The following is an 18,373-nucleotide window of genomic DNA, read 5'->3' as shown; positions in this document are numbered from 1 at the left end:
AAGGATGCTGAGCATTTTCTTAAGTGTCTTTCAGCCATTTTAGATTTCTTTTTTGATAAAGTTAGTTCTTTGTTTGGTTTGTATCCCATTTTTCATTGGATTATTTGATATTTTGATGACCAATTTCTTGAGTTCTTTGTATATTTTGGAGATCAGACCTCTGTCTGATGTGGGGTTAGTGATGATCTTTTCTCATTCTGTAGGCTGTCGTTTTGTCTTGTTGACTGTGTCCTTTGCTTTACAGAAGCTTTTCAGTTTCAGGAGGTTCCATTTATTAATTGTTTCTCTCAGTGTCTGTGCTGCTGGGGTTATATTTAGGAAGTGGTATCCTGTGCCAAAGCATTCAAGGGTACATCCACTTTCTCTTCTATAAGATTCAGTGTGGCTGGCTTTAAAATGTAGAGGTCTTTGATCCATTTGGACTTGAAAGTATGGCAATAGATATGGATCTACTTTCATTCTTTTACATGTTGATAACCAGTTATGTCAGCACCATCTGTTGAATATGCTTTCTTTTTCCATTTTACAATTTTTGCTTTTTGTTAAAAATCAGGTTTGTAGATGTGTGGATTGATATCTGGGTCTTTGATTTGGTTCCATCGGTCCTCCTGTCTGTTTTTATACCAGTACCAGGCTGTTTTCAGTACTGTAGCTCTGTAGTAGAGTTTGAAGTCATGGATTGTGATGCCTAATGTAGGGACTCTTCTATCTCTAAGGTCCCTAAGCACTATTGGAAGTGTCGTTACCAGAAAAACACAGGGACATTTACCACAGATCTGAAGATAATATGAGGCCTGAACAGAGACACTGAAAAGGCTGAATTCAGAGACTAGAGTCGCCACAAGCCAAGGAATCCTAGCATCTACCCAGACCCCAGGAGAGATACAGATGTGTGTCATGTGCGTCAAAATGAGAGCTGTGTGCCTACTTGGCTCTGCCCTGGCTATACACAAAGCTTTCCCTCCTGTGTGCATTTAGAGACATCCGAGAACATGTCAGAACACACGATAGACACTTCCTTACCATATTTTCTTCATGCCTGGCTTGGTCATTCTACTCCATCTGATGTTTGCCTTGGGCAGCAGTAATATTAAACAATGACTGTTGGTTATTTTCAACAAATGTTTTGGTAAAAGTTAGTGAGCTCTGGATGGGATTGGGGAAGGACAAGCCCTGGAAATGGGGCTTCCACAGGTCAGGTCAGATACTATTTATGGAGCACAGGTTTCTCTCACTTAAACTCATTTTGACTTCTCTGCTGACTGGCAAGCAGCTGGTTTTAACAGACACTGTGTGTCAAATCCGATGACTTTCAAAGCCGTCATAGAGATATTAAGAGGGACCGGAAATGGACAAATTAAAATGTCATAAAACTCATTGTTCTTATAAAGATTCCGTCATTTTTCTTTGCTTCTTGAATTATTGCAAAAAATTAGGTTCATTTTCAGATGACTGGCCCAGTAGACACATTGTCCCAAGTGTCCTCATTGTTCATTATGGGTGAGACATTTTCCAGAGCTCAGTCCCTCACTCCAAATGCTTCTGCTTATTAATGACTTGGTCTCCAGACAATCCTCCTCTCAAAATCTGCTAGGACACACTGCAAGCTTCCCTAGATATTAGAATCAGGCTCTAACAGGCCTTCCTTAGAACAGCGTGGGGACTTCTGGCTCTGTTTCTCTCCTGACATAAAATGACATGTATGGATGGCCCCATTGGTAACTTTCAATGGCATACACTTCCTCAACCAGGGTTCTCAAGTGAGATGGGATTGTGGGATATCTGAAGATGGTTTAAAGGGCACCACCTGGTAACCAGGTTCTCAAATCTGGTTTATACCATTTCAAGGATTTCCGATATTCAACACATAAGACTAGCTCTCCACCCTCACTGGATACATTTCTTCTGCAAAGTGAACAGAAATTATTGTCCAAATTTTTCCCAATGTGATTTTGAAGTGAAAAAAAAACCAACCATATGTGATACAAATGAGGGCAAATTCATTGTTTGAAACAAATTCATCTTTTGTGTTTAGACACTGCAGTTCCTACCCAGGCAGTGGGAAATGTAGCTAATGTTCTCGGGTGGAAAGGGAGAGGGGACCCATCTTGGTGACTTCTGTGTTCTTTTCCTTTTCTTCATGTACACTTTCTCACCAACTGCTCCATGCATAAATTTTCTTTATCTGAGACACTCTGGGGCTGTTTCCCACCAGCTTTGACATGCTTTTGAGAAAATGTTTCATTCAATTGGGTTAATTCCACCCTAAGGTATTAACCTAAGCGGTGGGGCTCTGGCCTTTGACGTGATCTTCCTGAGTGAGTCCCGATTACTCACTCGGGCAGATTGTAGACACTCCGTCTCATTGAATCTGGGCTATCTTTGCCAAATCAAATCTGTAAAGTTCACTTGTGATTTAATGTATTGTTTTTGAGTCATCTTGACATTTTGACTTCGTAAGTGTAAACTGAAAACTGCATTTACTGGAAATTTTTTTTCAAAAATAAAGCAACATATGCCAGAGCCCTGATCTACGGATGCCTGATAAAATTAAGTGATGCCCATGAGAGAATGCTGCTGAAAGACAATTTTAAGAGGAAATTTATCTGTGATATCTCTGTGGTACATGAAAGAAAAAGACCATGTTAAACACAAGGAGAAAACATCCCAGGAAGATTACAAAATGCTGTAGTAGAGAACATATTTCCCCAGTAAACAAAATAACAGCATGAAATACTAGTGGCAGGAACTTACCAGTGTTGAAAAAATTGGACAAGAAGCCCGCCTTTATTTTAATGTTGTGACTATTGTAAATAGATTAATTTCTTGGTTGCTGAGCTTGTATTGTTTTAAGAAATCCGTGGACCCATTTCGGTGGCACACACCTACACCCGCAACTCCAGCACATAGGAGGCATAGAAAGGAAAGATGAAAAGATTCAGACCAGCCTGGCCTATATAGTCAGAACCCATCCCAGAAAGAACCAATGTAAATTGGTAGAAACTGACAGAACCTTTGGCTTTCACGGAGGATTCTTTCTGTCAATGCAGGCAATTAAAAATGAAGACTTGCAAATGAATAGCCTGAGCCCATACTTCACATTTTCAGACCCATGCATTCTGATGTTCAATGGCAAATAAAATGGCTAAATAGAGCCGAAAAGTAGTATTTCCATTCTGGCATTTATTAGCTGGATAAAAGCATAGGCTTCTTGATTGTGTCTTCATACATGTCCTCCACTGCACTTGACTCACTTTCATTCCCCACTACCTCTCTAGTCCCCGCTTCTCCCTTCTACTGGCCTCTTCCTCTTCTGAAACATTGTCTCTTATACATTTATGTCATAACTATGCATACATGTGTCATATATATACATACACATATATGAATGCTTTGTATATTTCACATATGAGAGAAACACGTGACATATGTTTTTGTGCATCTGGGTTACTTCCCTATCATGGTCTCCAGTTCTATTTTTTTTCTACAAATGACACAATGTTATTTTTCTTTAAAGCTGAATAAAACCAAAGTTGTGCATGTGTGTGTGTGTATATGTGTGTGTGTGTGTTTGTCTACCTACCTGCCACATTTTCTTTATCCATTTATCTGTTGATAGCCACTGAGGCTGTAGGGTGGTTATTGTCGTAAACACAATCTGTGGATATCTGTGTTACATGATGACTCAGATTGAGTCACTTATACACCTGGGAGTTTCTGCCTCACAAGCTCCAAGGCAAACAGTGGGCTGGGGGACTGTAGCTCTGTGTTACTTCCAGCAATTATGTGCACAGTCCTCGTGTGCATGCCTGTGCACATATGCACACACGCACATATACACACACTTCGGCAATTTGTATATGCTATAATAACAGAATTCTAAAGAATTTCCTCAGAGACTTGGCAGCAGAGGATTTTGTGGCAGTGGTGATCATTATGAAGAACAATTGACAATAATCACACTGCAGCCAACAGTGTCTTTGCACTGAGGTCTGCAGGATACCCGTGGTCATAAAGGGGATTTCCAGACTTCTTCAGTAGACTCAAAAACCCAAAGGGAGTTAACTGGGAGCAGTTTGGGGATCCTTCATTGTGTGGACATTAGTGAGTCTTTGTGGACATGGTTGTGTTTTCTGAGCTTTCAGGAACCATGCTTCCTAGAGGTCAAGCAATGTCATAAAGTTACACACCCTCCCTGGATATCTTTTTTAAAAAGGGAACTTTTCCCAAGTGTGTATAAAAATCATCTTTGAGTTTGTGCCATGTCTCATACCAAAGAACTTTCTGGATGTCACAATAAAGATTAAAGCCAACACTCCAAGCTACAGCCAGCCACAGCAGAGCTGGCCTCCTCTTAGGAAGCTGACTTGTTGATTTAAGACTAATTAGGAAGCAACTCTGCTTCATCACACTGAAGTAGGCATAGGTACAGTCATAGGAGAGATATAGAACTTCGCCGGAAATAACAGAAAGTTTGAAATTCCAGAGAGTTCATGTACATAGCATGCGGCACACAATTTTCTGTGAGTATTTTTAAAGCAGGCACAACCAACGGGCATCTTGAACATTGCAAAAGAACGAGTAGAATAAGTCATCCACAGACTGTCTGGCTTTGAGCAATGCAATTTCCTGGGACAGGCTAAGATAAATTGCTCACTAGATGCAGTCCTTTGTAAATGAATGAGATACCATGTCGAATGGGACTATTAGCTCTAAGTAAATTAAAAGTTTTCTTTCCGAAGATAGAAAGTTGTGCTAGAAGTATGTTAGAGTCTCAGCTAGATCATAAATATAAGAATTACCAGAAAATCTGCTGTGAGACTGTGTCTCCTTGAAATGACAGAGAAGTTACACCCATGATATTTTCTAACAACATGGCTGCCTAAACAAGACCTGAAGAAGGGCAATGCTAACAGACATTCTAATTTAAAAGGGAGGAATCTCACAGGGTTCCACCCCTAGACAAAGAACTACAGACAAATATGACTGTTGAGGGAGAGAGAGATTAGACACTGTTGCAAAACGGCATGAGTGGGACCTGGCAGGTGGCCACGATGGATGAGGGACCAACATGGCCAGGTAGATAGAAGTTAAATTGAAAGCTTTATTGGGGAAAGGGAAAGGAGAGGGAAGAGGAGAGGAGAGGAGAGATAAGGGGAAGGGAGGAGAGGGGCAAGGAGGGGAGGGGAGAGGAGGGGAGAAGAGAGAGAGAGAGAGAGAGAGAGAGAGAGAGAGAGAAGCTCTGCCTGCCCCTTCAGAGAAACAGCTGGAAAGTGAGTGGGCGGAGCTTGTCTCTTAAAGGGATCTTTGCATCTTCATTCTAACAGTCAGAGGATCCTGGGTTGGCTAGGGTATTACATGGGTTCATCCTGCCACGTGACAGGAGCCAGCATTATGCCTGAATCCCAACAAACACTGCACACATTGTATTGAGAAAGAGAGACAATAATAATTAAAGAGAAAGAGGCCATCAATTTGAGAAAGGGTTTTTGGAGGGAAAGGACATGGGAGGCTTTGGAGAGAGTAAAGGGAAACGCTAGAATACTTTAATTAAAATTTTTGATAAAGAACATTAAAATAGAAATAAACCAGGCTTACACCTTGAAAGGATTTGGTCTTAGTCCTCTCCTGTATATTTTCTGGGAATCTCATTAGCAAGGTTAACCATGGTTTACAGTGATGACATCCTAACTTCCTACATCCTTGTGTTCCCAGCTGTAGTCCTGCCAGGCTCCTCTAGGGAACTACCAGTGATCTCATTTAAGTTGCTTTAGAACTCCACAAGGATAATAGTTTTAAGAGTCACCTAAATCCTGCCTGTGGTTGTTGTAAAGATGAGGAAGGACAAGCCTCCCTTGAGAAGCTGACGCCTATGTTTGGGTATGTCTTACTTGTAGTAATATGAGCGGGCGGGGCTGCGTCCCCGGCACCCAGCCGCCCACATGGCTAGCTTATGCCCCGAAATAATTATACGGAAACTGTATTCTTTTAATCATTGCCTGGCCCATTAGTTCCAGTCTCTTATTGGCTAGCTCTTACATATTGATCTAACCCATTTCTAATATTCTGTGTAGCACAACGAGTTGGCTTACCAGGGAAGATCTTAACTTGCGTCTGTCTGGAGTGGGAGAATCATGGCGACTCCTGACTCAGCTTCTTTCTCTCAGCATTCTCTTCTGTTTACTCCACCCACCTAAGGTTTGGCCTATCAAATGGGTCTAGGCAGTTTCTTTATTAATTAACCAATGAAAGCAACAGATTAGAAAGAGATCACTCCCACATCACTTACTCTTTCCTTGAGCACTTCTCCGTCTGTTACCCTCTGTGCTTAAGATCCCTGATCAAACTGTCTTTTCATAAACACTCATTCCACTTCAAAACAAAAAGCACATTGCCTAAAATTTTTGTATAAATTGAGATTTAGTAGATATCTGTATGTTAAGAACACTATTGGAGCTGTGTTCTCACTCTATGTAGCTGTTACCATACACCTACAGCTCTAAGTTTTGACAGTGTGTGTAAATGGCCGTTCAGGATTGGAATCAAGACAGTGTGGTTAGCACCTGCTCTATATGTTTACAAAAGAATGTTTTATTTCCACTTCCTGCTGTTACGCCCAAATCCGCGAAGTCCCCCAAAAAGCCAACAAGGAAACCGAGTCCCCTATGTAAAAGCAAAGAGCCTTTATTTTATGCAAGTTTGCAAACTCAGTCTCTCAGCATGTCCAACATATTGGAATAAACGGCAAGCCCCGAACTCAGTTAGAATTGGTTTTTATAGTAGTAAAGGTGGGGGTGAGGGGTTTCTGAGGTTTAGGACCCCTGATTGGCTGACATTTGTCTAAGGGTGTCCTGTTAACAGTGTGCTGGCAGGTGGTCCTATCTACAGTGGTTGGAATGCTAGGCATTTTCTTTGGATGGTCTGTTTTTGGGTGGTGCTCTGGTAATCTCAGTTTGTGGTTCTTCCTGCAGCTAGGTATTGCTTCAGGGTAAACTACTGAGATCCAGGCCTCTCTATTGATGGCTGAGTCCTACTCTGGCAGGTGATAATGGTTGGAAGTAAAAAACTTCCTTTGGGTAGTCTGTTCATATTTAGCTTATCATGTCTGGCTCCTACACCTATAAAAGGAATTTAGCAAAAAAAAAAAAAATAATACTTCTCTGTCATTTAGAATATTGAAGAATTAAAGAACAAGCTTTCTTTAAATAAAAATATCTCTACTGACTTCTCCTAGGAATAACTAAATTCTTTTTTCTGTCCCACAAGAATGGGTGTTTATTCATTTTGCCATATCCTTCCCATAAAATAATTAAATTTTTGAGAAAGTACAGTACATTTTTTTTGAGGGTTTACTATGAAAGAAAATGATAGCTTCTCCCTTTCCTTTATAGGACCCTGGCTCAATTAAGGAAAAAAAAAAAAAGAAGGGGATGATGCAGCTGAATCAACACAATGAACATTATTTATACACTAGAGATAATTATAAAAATAGTGTAAGTGCATGGAACATAACTGCCTGAATGCAATGGAAAGATGGCTATATGTTTTTTTACAATATTTATTTTTGACAGTAGGTGCATTTCAACAATTATTAAGGGAAACACAAAAGGCGGAAGCTGTCGTATTAAATATTTTGCCCTTTTACCTTAATATTTTGATTTTTTTGTCTTTCCAATAAATCTTTGAAAGTTTCTTGACAAGCTCCCAAATTCCTGAGTCACCAGGAGACATCCCACCTTCCATGTATTGTTTCTTGCACACAGTAGCTGAGTGAGCATGCCAATGAAGCTGAGGTTTCTTCTTTGCTTAAAATGAAGTTATTAGCACTTACATAACAGAGCTGTTTCTTATCAAGTAATTCTTATTAATGTTTCAGAGTACATAGTCAAGTTCTTAAAATGCCGCAAATAAACACACCAAGATTTTATAATTTTAGATTAATGTATAATCTACTTAAAGTATAATGTACTTTAGTAAGGGAAAATACAGCCAAGAAAATTTACCTTTATCTTTATAGATAGTGGATGATATTGAAACTACAGTCATACTGTTATTATCAGTTGACCCATGAAGGACTATAACTGTACTAAGGATGTGTGGCCAGAGGCATGGCTGCAGGAACTAGATGGTGAGTGTTTACATCTTGACCCATGAACATGAAGCAGAGAGAGCAAACTGGGGATAGAGCAAGATCCTAAATTCCCAAAGTCCACCCCACAGTGACATACTTCCTCAGCAAAGATGCACCTCTTAAGCCTCTCTAAATACCACCACCAATTGGAAACCAACAGTTCAGTGACATAGGCCTATGGGGGACATCCTCATTCAAGCTGTAAATCACAATAAAGACTAAAGCAAAGACAATACAACAAAGTCAGAAGAAATTCAGAATGTGGACCTTTTGACTTGCTGGCCTTCCTATCGCCCTACTTTATCTCTTTTATCTGTGCCGGTGCAGTTGAAGAATTTTTAATGTATTTGTTGATTGTTTATTTTTTGCTGAGTCTATTCCTGATTCTTAGTTCTTCTTAAGGCACTTAAGATATATTGCTAATTGTACAAATATTTTAGGGTAGACGAATGTTGATATTTTGTCAGTTTTCTTCAAGGATTTTCCCAGCGACTCTCCCTTTAATTGTACTATTTTTAAACAGACAGAAAATGTAAATGCGTGTTCAAATGGGGCCATAATTTCCTTAATAAATGTTTTATAAACTTGCAATTTTATAAACAACAAGTATTCAGGTATACGTCTTTTAAAATGTTAAGTTGCTGTGTTGTTTCATTTATTTGGATGTAACTCTTTATTTTGGTTAAAATTAAATCTAATCTCTTAGTTTGTGTTCTGAGAAGGGTGTTTAATACCACTTCCCAACTCCCTTCTTTCCATAATTCTTGACCATTAGAATAAGAAGTAAAAAAATAAATAAATAAAACAAAGATGTTCTACTAGTCCTTATAGCTCTTGTTATAATTATTTTTTTTTCTTGTATTGAAAGCAGGCAAAGAGATCATGTAATTTAAGTGAAGTTCCAAAACATCCTCACTTTCAATTTAAAATTTTCTTTGTTAATCCGAGAAGATATTTCCATGAGTCAAGTGCCCAGTGGGTCACTGTGCAAACATGAGGACCTGAATTTGAATCCCCAAACCGACATAACAGCTTGGCACAGCAGTGTGTGCCTGTAATGCCAACACTGGGGTAGAGATAGTCAGGTCTTGGCTGCTCATTGGCTAAGTTTATCTGAAAGAATGTGTTTCAGGTTGGGTAAGAGACACAGACACACAAATAGGGTGGAGAAGTGAACAAGAAAAGATCTCCCGACATCACCTTCTGCCCTCTGCAAGACCTGCATGGGCAAGCATCTCCACACTCACACTGTACACACATATTCTTATCCTCAGCCATGCATGCACAACACCACACACACACACCAATATTAAAAATTCATTACTTACACTTAGTTTAGACAGTTTCAGGCAAGCGGACAATGGAAGCTTTTATAATAAGAGAAACCATAACATAAAAGAAAAAGTCAAATATAAAATAAACAGAAAGGATAAAACAGGTTTTCTTCTAGGATATAATGCATGTTTTTTCTGTATTACTTTGAAGTTACCCTACTTTATAAAACACTGCAATTTAGTTGTAAATTATTAAGTCCTCTCAGAAAAAAATGATTTTTACTTTTTGTATTTTCTATGTATGGGTGTTTGCTGTCATGTCTGTCTATGCATCATGTGCATGCAGAACCGGTAGAGACCAGAGGAGGAGCTAGAGGAACAGACAGCTGTGAGCTACCAGATGGGTGCTGGGAATCAAACCCAGTTCCTCTGGAGGAGCAGCCAGTGTTCTGAACTGCTAAGCCACTCTCCACCCCAGGGAATCATTTTCAGATGGAACGGGAATAAAGGTTAAGTGCTATTTATATTTTGAAAGCCAATGCTTCTACATGAAAATTCAACACAGTTTAGTCACACACTGCAGAGTTTGTGGGTGTGGCTTTTGCCCTTAGTCATAAGCACATTTTAAGAAGAATGATTATAGGAATGCAGTGTTAATTTTCAAAGAAATCAATAGAATGAATTTTTTAAAACACCAACAAAAATTATATTTTCCCTTTACTAGAACTTTCTGTTGAAATAAGCAACCTGCTCACCTTCATCTTTACCCCACTTCCATAATATGGGGAGCTGAACAAACAGACAACTCTCTGGCACCAGCCTTGGACTAGCTATGCAGCGATATAGCTAAGACAGTTGTATGAATATATGTAGGGGTTTGTTGTTGATGATGTTGTCTTTTTTAGTTTATGATTCATTTAGTGACCATCTTTGTTTAATAGTTTTATTATATTCATTCTGTTATAGAATTATTTACTATTTGTGGAATAATTTATCTGCTCTAGATCCTCTAGATGATTCTAAAAATAAGAGAACAAATTGCAATTGAAATAATTTAGGGACACTTTTCCCTACTTTGGCTTCATGAAACGATACCTTCTATTCTGTATATTTATCACCTTAAGAAGTCAGTCATTTACCTGAATTAAAGTGGTGGGGCTTAAATATACCTGAAAGAGACACTGTAAGAAGATCCTGGCTGCATCCAACTTGCCGTGATAAATGCGTGTGGGAATTGGAAACGCAATAGTGTAGAATAAGAATAAAAAGTCTCAAACTCCTGAGAAATACTAAGTAATACATCCCCTGCCACGTTAGGCTTCTCCAGAAGATGAAGCCCCAGCTCCAGCGCTGATTGCAGTCTTGGTAAACTTACTGAGGAATTCTGACTCTGAATTATGATATCCAAAGTGCACACTTATCCTTAGCCAAATGTTCAGATTCCACAGACAAGGCTCTGCTATCAAGTGAATAAAAATGTAAGCTCTGAGGTTTTCAAATCCTTAGATTTTCCCGTGAAATCACAATTTACAGATAAATTGCCCTGCGAAGAGCAGTCATGATAAAGCAATTGTCCTTAGGGAAGAGGTTTGGGGTCAGTTCTACCTCAAATTGCCAAGTCTGTGTCCAAAGTTCACGATATCTTCTTCCCTGGGGATTAACTTTCACAGTAGTAGAGGGAGATGTTTAAAATGTCACAAAAGGGAAGCAACCAACAGTCCTGCCCAGCTGTGACATCTGTGAACCGCCACAGCAATCAGCACAGAAAGATGAACCTAAAGGCGCAATGGTGGGGTTCATATCTTGGCAGTAACCAATGACTGTTTAATTGGACTTAAGACCCACAACCTAGTCATACTGTCCAGTGCTTGTTGGAGAAAGGGTTGCTTGTTCGTTCCCAGCCACCCGGCTAGCTTAGACCCGAAATAATCACACGTGTGTGCATATGGTGCATATACATTCATGTAGGCACAGTTCTCATAAACATAACAAAAATTTAAGGTATCTAAAGCATATACTTTAAACATAGGACAGCATAGTAAGAGGAAATGATGAGCAGTGCCCCAGACAATTACTATTATGACATCCATGTAAGCTTATGCAAGGTTTCATGTGCATCCCGGTGATGCCTCAAACTAAGATAATATCCTGAAGGGCATTGTTAGCTTTTAAAAATGTAATAGTTAATACATCGTTAATAAGTAGGCTTTAAATCAAATCATGTAGTGCTTGGTTGCTTCCAACAAACTCTGTGCCACCACTACCCTAGAAAATCTTAGAGGCAGAAAACTGGGACATCTATGCTGTTTCTAGTTTCTGGCTATTATGAATAGAGCACCAATGAACATGACTGAACAAATGTCCTTGTGTTGTAAGGAAGCATCCTTTGGGTATACGGCCAAGAGTGGTACAGCTAGATCATGAGGTAGGTTGATTCTGATCTTTCTGAGGAAGCTCTGCATGATTTCCACAGTGACCATACACCACCACCAGCAATGGTTGGATGTCCCCCGTACTCCACATCCTCGCCAGCTTGACCTGTCACATGTCTTACTGATCTTAGCCATTCTGACAGGTGTAAGATGAAATCTCAAAGTAGTTTTGATGCGCATTTCCCTGATGCCAAGGATGTTGAAGATTTCTTTGACTTTTTCTCAGTCATCTGAGTTTCCTCATTGGAACGTTCTCTGTTTAGATATGTATTCCATTTTTAATATTTGTTTTCTTGATATCTAGTTTTTTGTGATCTTTATATGTTTTGTATATTAGCCCTCAATCAGATGTGGTGTTGTTAAAAATCTTTTCCCATTCTATAGGCTGCCACTTTTTCCAAATGATGATATCCTCTGCCTTACAGGAGGTTTTTATCACAGTTTTATTGATGAAGGAATGAGTGGGAGTAGAGAGGAAAAGAAGTCCCCAGTAGGTGATCTGCTACAGAGCTGGGGATGAAACTGGGGGATTGGACTTGGAGAAGTGGAAGGAAAGGTGATGGCCTAAAGTCAGACTTCCTGCTTCCCTAAACAGAGTGCCAGGTGACCTTCTTAATTTGACTAACCTCTAAGGCTTAGGTGATTTCCATATTCTGCTATCAAGACACTGCTTTGTATAGGAAATTAAATTTGGCTCACAATTATTTAGATTCATAATTAATTAGGCTCATAAATTAATCATGTTAAATTTCTGGAAATGAAATTTCATAGTCAAACATAAGATAAATGTTCAAGTATTTTTAGTATTTGTATATATTACTCATATTCTTACAAGTTAACCTCAAGAATAAATAGCTTATAGTTTTTATTTCTTAAATTGCTGTCCCCCCAAAGTGCTATAATTCCTAGATAAATTTTACCTTCGTGTTTTCAATCATCTGTATAAGAATGGTCCTTGCTACTTTTTAAAAATGCAATGGTGGCTCACTAATATAATAACCCTTTGCATATCCTAATGGTTTTTGTCTATCATATTTGGCCTTTGTACAAAAGCAGACAAAGAGTCGCCTCCCTGCCAGATGGTGAAGTGGAAATATGGCTATCTTACTTGGATAATGGGGACTTTCTTTGCCACCTCTGTCTCCCTCAAGTCAACAGTCAGCAGTGCCCTGCACCTGTGCTGGTTGACTGTCACTGTGTAGTTACTCACCTCATGGGGACAGCAGAGCTGAGCCCACGTCCCCCTGCAAACTCGGGATTCAGGTTCCTCCTTTCCGTGCCTTCCTCCCAATAAGTATAATGAAGCCAAGACACCCACAATATCGCTAATGTAGCAAATTTTGTATTTTTTTAAGGCATTAAACTTCTGACCAAAGGTGGTGACAATGCATGTTAGTACTTTCCCCGCTGCTTTCACTAAATTCCCAACAAAGGCTGCTGAAGGAAGGACAAGTGTACTTTGGCTCACAGTTTGATAAGGCAGTCCATCACGGGAAGAAAGCACGGCAGCGGGAGTGTGAGGGACCTGGTCACACTGTGTGCCTGGTCACCCCAGGAAGCAGAGCCAGATGAAAGCTGCTGTGGGGTTTGTTCTCTCCTCCCTCCTCCCTGATTTCATCAGTGAAGGGCCATGGTCCAGGCGATGGTGCTGGCCACACTCACAGCAGATCTCAGTTCAGTCTATCTGGAAACACCCTCACTGAAACAACCTGGATGTGTTTCCCAGGTAATTTCAAAAGTAGTCAAGTTTCCGGTGGAGTTATCCCCCATAGTGGATGCTCTGATTAAGAAGCCAGTATATTATGTCAAGCCAGAGGGGTTCCAAGGTGAAGAGCTAAAGAAGGCAGTTTTCTGGGAGGAAGGTTGTTCCGGTTTCATTCTATTCCTGGGACAAATACCACAGCCAAAATCAGCTTAAGGGAGAAAGTGGTATGTCCCTGTACAGTGCCAGGTTATAATCTGCCACTGAAGGACATCAAGGCAGGAACATGAAGACAGACTTGCTTTAAGCCACAGGAGCATTACCTCTGACCAGCGAACTATTTCATAGCAAAGGAATATAGAACGAGGCGTGGAGAATGCCGCCTGGTAGCTGGCTTACAGGTCAGCTCCTATTCCACTGCCATTTCTATATCTTTTGGGATTATTTGCCCGGGGATGATGCTGCCTACTGTGAGCTAGGCTCTCTTACATCAGTTAGCTATCAAGACAACCCCCCATAGATATACCCACAGTCTAGAATCAACACAATTCCTCAATCAAAGCTCTTTGCTCAGTTGAGTCTAGGTCATGTCAAGTTGCCAGATAAAGAAACCAGGGCAGGAATGAACACACAAACCCTTCTGATAGCAAAGAAAACCGGATCAGAGAGAGGAGACACCAAACCATATGCAGTTGCTTTAAAGACCCTAGTTGATGCCATGGGGAATTCTCGTACTAGGTTAACTGTTTAGGCTTGTTCCATCCATGGCGACTTGGTTATGAATCATGCCCCACATTGGCCAGTTGCTATAAGTGGACTACCGCTTGGGTGACAAGCAAGACCTTGAATAAGTTGATTCTTGATTCCTAAATAAGTTAAATGATACCAAGATAAGCCACCAACACTCCCAACACAGGTCCTTTGGTTGTAAAGCTGTAGGGGAATCTAGGCATGTTCTACCACTGTCCATGTGTAATGCTTCCTTAGCAATTCCCAGCAGTCTAGAAAATTATACAAGATCACAGAGGCCAAGCACAGTCCCTGCTGCTGAGGCCGTCCTGCAAATGGCAATTTAAGCTCATGCTGCTGCACTCTGTTCCCATTCCATATTCCTTTGAGACTGCACTGCTGAGAAAAGCCATGAAGTGATTCAGACACAGATACAGAATATTAGAATTGGGATTAAGAAGCAAATAGGCTGATCAAACAACCACAGCTCCTGTTTCCTAGATATTCCATTTTGTTCCTGAAAGCCAATGCCAGGGGCTGGGAAAATGTGCACGCTGGGTCTCTTTCCCTAGAGCTGTGCCATGCCTGGCAAGTTCCCCAGTAATGATCTGATGTGGGGACTTCAGCAGCATACTGACCTTTCCTCTGGACATGTGTGAATTCAACCTCCTTTCCCGAAGGAACCTGGGTGACATCAAAGGCCAGAATTGGCTTCAAATTTATTTATGTTTCAACCAAAGTCTTCAAAAATCGATTTCTCATCGATCTGACAGCTTGCTAGGAGCTCAAATGACCTTTCTCCATGCTTCTATGCAAAAGGTTTTGAAGATTTGTCTAAGTAAGACTGTGATGTCAATACTGGGGATGGGGTGGAATTGACAAAGATGGACCAGGACACATGGCTGTCAACAGCAAGGGGGGCAATCTCCATTTTGCCACCAATCTTCACCCCGGTACACAGCTCTGTGACCAGGTTTCTGTGTCCTTTAAGCTGGTTTTGATATTATGTATAATAGAGTCCTGGAAAACTCCCCCTAGCGGCTACAGAGTAGCAAGATAAATATTCACAACTCATGTAGTAGAAAAGCATGTGCTCAGATTTCTGTTTCTACAGAAAATGTAATCCTAGTTACCGATGTACAAATGCAATCCTTTTCAGACTTAACGTTCTGTCATTCCGTGATCTGTTTATTTCCTGCCTATTACTGTTTGCTGTGTCTTATGGAATGCTGCCCCCTACTGTTCAGCTCTGAGTATAGTTGTGTAAGTGTCTACCATCTAGTCCTCACCCTGACTGACAATTCCCACATAGAGCATAGAGGTGTGGCACCACCGCTTTATTCTGTGCAGAATGGGAGCCCACGGGAATACTTCCAGCAGATATTCTTGTGTAGTTATCCACTTTACCAAGAAGACTGCAGAAGCTTCAAACCAACCTGTAGAAATCGTTTCCCATTTTCTCCATTAGGGAGTCTAGGAGACCACTGAGTTAAAGACTGACTCCTCAGGATGTGGGCAGTGAGAAGGACATATAGGACCAGTGACACTATGAAGGTAATCAAGTTTTTTTTTAATTAAACTATTCTTTTTTGTCCCCCACCCCAGCATCTCTGAACTTCATGAGGCTGAGCTTTCTCTACAACTTCCCCTTTTCTCAAATCTATTTTCTGCGATGTTCCCAATAAACAACTTTAACAATATATGAACAACTCACAGAGCTCATTTCACAGACATGCACAAGTATTTTAAGTCAGGGGGCTGGGAAATGAATAATCTTTGTAGTGTTCCCAGCATCGGTGAGTAGGAGAGGTCATGATGTTTCAGAATCAAGAGAGAGGTCATTCTCTATCATGTTCCTGAAGTCACCATTTGTCCAGTTGCTTAAAATTAACTGAGTTAGTTACCTTTCTCATCTCTGTAATCAAATACTTACCAACAAACAACTTAAGGTTTACTCTGACTCGCCTTTGTCATGGCAGGGAAGCATGACAGGGCACATTTCATCTGTAGTCAGTAAGCAGAGAGATGAATGTCGCTGCCCATCTCATTCTCCTTTTTTATTCATCCCAGGACCATACATAGACCATGGGATGGTGCTGCCCACATTCAGGGTTGGGGTTCCCTCTTCAGTTAAAGCTCTCTAAATTCAGGGCTTCTTAATTGTGTCTTAATACCCAGTGGCCAACCTTTTCTCACCATTACATACGTACATACGTACGTACGTGTGTGTGTGTGTGTGTGTGTATGTGTGTGTGTGTGCCTTCCCTAATCCTCTGGTAATTGTCCTTACTAACTTCCATGACATCAACTCTCAGGTCTCTCATATGCGTGAGATCACATGACTCCTGTCTTGTGTGCCTGGCTTGATTCACTCAGCATAATAACCTACAGTTTCATTCATGTTTCTGAAAATGACAAGCAGAACATATCAAAAAGAAATTGCTTTGAATGTATTCATTATAAAGAAGTAAAAATACTTAAGACAATGGACTTGCCCTGACTTAAAGGTCACACAGCATATACACATGTCAAAGCATTAACACACATATGTGCCAAAACAATGATACAATAAAAAAGAAAGGGGATTACAAGTATAGGTACATGTTCTTTATTATTATTATATAAAGTATACTTTCACTGTGTATTTTATATTCCTTTTAACATGTTATGTTAAATATTATGCATATACAGATATTATATATCATACTTTAAAGTTATATTATAATATAATTATTTAATCTGTAGTGATGGATATTAAGATATAGTTTATAAATTTTTTAAACAGGAAGTTCTAAACTAGAGGTTGGTAAGCAACTTTTAAAAATGCTTACTTACTTTTATTTCAAGTGTGGGTCTATGTGTCAAATGCATACAATGTGTGCAGGGGTCAGAAGAGGGTATTGGGTCTCCTGGGACTGGAGTCACAGAAGGTTGTGAATGGCCATGTAGGTACTGCAAACTGAACCTGGATCCCTGGAAGAGCAGCCAGTGCTTTTTACTACTGAGTCATCTACCCAGTCAAGAGAAGCCTTATTTCATGAAAGATCAGAGGAGACATTAGGATTTGGGGGTTTCAGGTGTTGTAGTTCCAAAGCAAGCACAGCACACATGCATGTGACAAGCATGTCCATGTTCCAGTCAACAACACAGGAGCATGGACATTTAAATATAATTTTTACATGTCCAAAATACTTCATGTTTTTGATCTATTAAAGATGTAAATGCCACTCTCAACTTGAGAGATATAACAGGCAAAGAGGTGAGTCTATTTGACCCTAGATGTAGGCGTCACCCCTCTGACTGCCTACATTGACAAGGTTTTAAGGTCTTAGAAATGGGGTTGAGTGCAGGCAAACTGCAGAGCCGCAGGTGTCAGAGACACAGACATGCCCTCAAGAATGCAGAGCCTGGATCCCAGTCCCATGGTCATCACTAAATACAGGAGTGAGGTGAGAAACTACTGCAGGCATCAGCTTATTCGTCTGTAAAAGGAATAGATTGCCTTCACTGTGCAGACGGATGAGAGTTTTCTAGATAGCAAATACAGATTTTCTGAGAATGCTAAAATGGGGACGCTATGGCAAGGCTGTGGGGGAAAGAAAGCATTTAAAAGTAAAGATGAGGCAGAGTTAAACAGTACATTGGGTTTTTCCCCTCTTGGGTTTTATAATAACAAACTCTTCATGACAATTTCAATATAGTCATTTTCCTTATGGTTAACATAAGTGAAAAAGTCTTTCCATTAGCTGATCAGTGGAGCTCTGGTTTTCTCCCCATGCCCTTAAACAAAAGAAAACAAACCAGAAAGGAACACGGTTTCATAAAATCTGTGAGTTAAGACTTCAAACTGCAGATGGTGCTGTGGTTCCATTTGAAATGGCTTTAAGTCCTGTGTAAATTCAGCTAATTCTGTGATTTGGTCTATTTTCCTCCATAGGTAAGAAAACGAATTCTCTTTATTATCTTGTTTCATTATGATGATGCAGAAACTGTCTTTATTATTGCACAAATATATCAGTTACTCCTCATGACTGCTTCTTAGACCGAGTGGTAAGCGATCCTGATGTCATTTTTTTTGGCTTATCATTCAGGATCGATTCCTCTG

This window comes from Chionomys nivalis, chromosome 2, assembly GCF_950005125.1.
Source record: "Chionomys nivalis chromosome 2, mChiNiv1.1, whole genome shotgun sequence".
Lineage (NCBI taxonomy): Eukaryota > Metazoa > Chordata > Mammalia > Rodentia > Cricetidae > Chionomys > Chionomys nivalis.
This window is presented reverse-complemented; position numbering follows the sequence as displayed.